Genomic DNA, 3,842 nt, shown 5'->3' on the forward strand with positions numbered 1-3,842 from the left:
GTGTATCTAAAACCTCAAATAAGCGTCTCTAAAGGCTAACAAAAACACACCCTTCGAAAACCCTCTCTAAAACCTTTACCTACCGCTACACAGAGAAGCTCTTTGACAAAATTGAAAAGCTTATCTAAAGGCTTTAGAGAAGCTTTTAAGACTTTTAAGTACAAAACAATACCTTCTCTAAAGGTCATTTTTCTTGTAGTGGAAGATGTTTTGGTCTTTGTATGGACTCTTGAAAGTTAATGTTATATGTGTTTCGTACTTCAAGGTTATGGACAGGAACAAGTTAATTCTGATTGTGATGGTTGTTTATTTGTATTTGAAAAAAAAAATCTTCGTCAAGAATAGAAAGGGTAAGAACAACACTTCAGCATTGAGCGGACATGCGTATACACAAGAATTGTTAAGTGGATCAAATACGCAATGTCATGAATTGATGTGTTTGTCACGTGATTCATACATATTATTATGCAATTACTTTAAAGAAAAAAATTGGGTGCACTCAAGTTGGTATATGAGCATCGAAGAGAAAATGACCATATTTTTTACAATAATTGGTCACAATGAACACTTTAGAATGGTTAAACGAAGATTTCAACACTCTACGCGAACCATTAATAAAAAATTTCATGAAGTACTAAAAGGAATGATGGAATTTGCGAGAGAAATCGTAGGGCCAACATCCTTTGATGGAACCCCAAATATGTCAGAGCGATTTACACGACTCAAAGAAACATTTCCGGTATGTTTTGTCTTGATATACTGAATATTCTTAACATATATAAATACTTTCTAATGTTTTCTATTTCATAAAAAAAGGGGCTATAAGTGCGTTAGATGGAACTTTGGTACATGCAGTTGTGCCCGTTAGTTAACAAGCTAGGTATAGAGGAAGAGGAAAAGGAAGAGGAAGAGGTGAATGCTATCAAAATGTTTTAGTGGTTTGTGATTTTAATATGATATTCACATTTCTTTGGGCTAAATGGGAAGACATTGCACATGATTCTCGAGTTCTAACAGAAGTTGCATTTAACCCAACTTCAGGATTTCCGTTTCCTCCACCAAGTATATTTCAATTTTTTTTCTTAACATTTAAACCTCGTTATGTTTTATACTTTTAAATTGTATTTTGTGGTTGCAGGTAAATACTATCTTTGTGATGCCGCATATACCAATACTCGTGGATTTATGACCCCCTATCGCAATACAAGGTATTGGTTAGCATATTTTCGACGCCGACGTGCCTTGACTAAGGAAGAACGGTTCAATCATGCTCATGCACAACTTATAAATGTCATCAAGCGTGCATACGGGGTCTTGAAAGCAAGATTTCCAATTTTAAGACAAATGGCTCCTTACCCTTTCCTAATACAAAAAGATGTAGTGATTGTTTGTTTCGCAATTCACAATTTTATAAGAAGATGCAATATTCAAGATCGACTGTTTATGAAGTATGATGAAAATAACATGTTTACCATCGAAGAACAAGACAAAGGAATTGAGAAAGAAAGTATCAAGGAAGATGTTGAAGAAACACAATGGAGTCCCCAAGGCAATGAATGTATGACTGATTTGCGTGATCAGATTGCAAATCAATTAATGTTGAATGCTTGAAATTAATTACTGTAAGCAAAGTATTTGTACGCAAACAATTATGTTAAAGACTTGTAATGACTTTTTATTCGTTGTTGATGGTTTGTTGTTATTTCCTGTATTGGTCTTTATTTTGGTCTTTTTTGTTTTGGTGGTAGTTTTGCTTTTAGAAAATTTGACTTTTTATTCTAAATTATGAAAATCTGTAATATGTTAATATATTGAGTATCAATATATTTTCGTAAGCAAAAATGAATTTGAAATTATATTTAAATTTTTTGATAAATAACATTTTATGTTAGCACTTAATACAATACATATGGTAAACAATAATGTTCAATTTTTTAGACAAAAGTAGGCCAAAAAAGCTATATAATGACATAAAATGGAAGTAATGAACAAGATATAAGAACCCAATCCATATTTTTCATATGAACACAATTTGTTATTTACTCTTAAAATACTTATATCTTTTGATGCATTTTAATTAATATAAAAGTTAAATTTGAACATATTTTTATGTAGTATTTCCGGATTTTTTAAAAACCCAATTTTTATAGATTCACATTTTTTTTATATTATTATAAGGAATTTAGATATAATATATCTTGCATTAACATATTTCAAATAAATAATTTATCTAAAATCAATAAATAATTAAAGTAAAAATTATTTCTCGATATAAATATGTATTTGTATAAATTTTAATACATTGATTTCTAAAAATAAAAATATAAATGACACAAATATAAAATGACAGGACCCTTAAAGTTTGAATAAACTAAGAAAAAATGGGAAAAAAGTTTTTGTTATAGTGGAGATGTGTGAGGTTTTTAAAAAATGAAAACAATAAAAAACCTCTGGTTGAGAGTTTTTAACGTAGTGAGATGTTTTTTATTAGAGCTCGAAACAAACAGATATGCTTTCCAGAGATCGTGTTTGATCAATTTTAATTATATGGAATTCAATATAAGTTCCGTATTTAATCAGTTCTTTTTATTATCATGATTAAATTTAATATATTTAAATATAATGAAGTAGTTATACTTAATAAATAAAATAAATGCGAAGTTAAAGTAATTATATGTCTTTTGTATATCTAAATTAATTAAAAGATTGTATATTTTTATACACAATTTTGTGGATTTTTTGGAAACCCAATTTTTATAAATTTACTCTTTTAAGTTTCTTTTGTACATACTTTTTATATCATTTCTAAGTATTTTTTGATAGCCCAATTTTTATACAATTTTAAGAATTAAAAAAAAAATAATCTTTGGTAAAATCTTACTGTGAATAGATATTAATATATTTAAATGAATAATTTATGTAAAATAAATACATAATTAAACTTATTATGTTTTTTGTACAAATTTTAGTATATTAGTTTTTATAAATAAAAAAAATAGATGATATAAAGCTAAAATTATTGGATTTTAAATATTTTGAAAAAATTATGGAGCAAAATACGTGAACATAATTTTAAAAATTTCATTATTATAACATTATACTTTCAGTTTTTCTTGTTATAACAATGAAACTTCAAAATATTTTTTATTAATGATCTTTTGTAAACATGTTTAATATCCGATATTATAATTTTTAGTAAACATATTTGATTAAATTTACAATGTTTAAATGATGAAAATATTAAAATTAAAAGTACAATGCTGTAATAAAAATTGGTGATGTTATAATAAGATGATTTTGAAAGTATAATGCTATAATAAGAAATGTCATGTCAACAATATCGTACATGTGGACAACCTACATGGACGATGAGGTGACAATAAATATGATATAATGGGTAAATAAAATTTAAAAAGTTACCCAATGATATAACGGGTAAATTTTTAAAAGTATGATACCCTAATAAAAAATATTTTGAAAGTACATTGCTATAATTAGAAAAACTAAAAATATAATATTATAATATTTTTTTTATAAAAATAGATTGCTATTTTGCACATTTTGTCTAAAACTATAAAAAGCCTGACAAAGATTTTGTTATAATGGTAATATATTGAGGTTTATAAGCTAATAAAAATGCGACATAATTTTTTTCTCTTCAGGTATATTAACTACAAGACTTCTATTTTGGATATTTAAGTATTTAATATGTGATTAAACATATCCATACTATATTATAAATTATTTGACAAAAATTCTTAAAATTTTTTTATACGTAAAGTAATGTTTATTAATGCATATTACTTAAAACTCAAAATTGCAAGTAGATTGTGCGTAAGTAC

This window comes from Cynara cardunculus, unplaced genomic scaffold (genome assembly GCF_001531365.2).
Source record: "Cynara cardunculus var. scolymus isolate 2C unplaced genomic scaffold, CcrdV1 Un_Scaffold_1682, whole genome shotgun sequence".
NCBI classification, from domain to species: domain Eukaryota; kingdom Viridiplantae; phylum Streptophyta; class Magnoliopsida; order Asterales; family Asteraceae; genus Cynara; species Cynara cardunculus.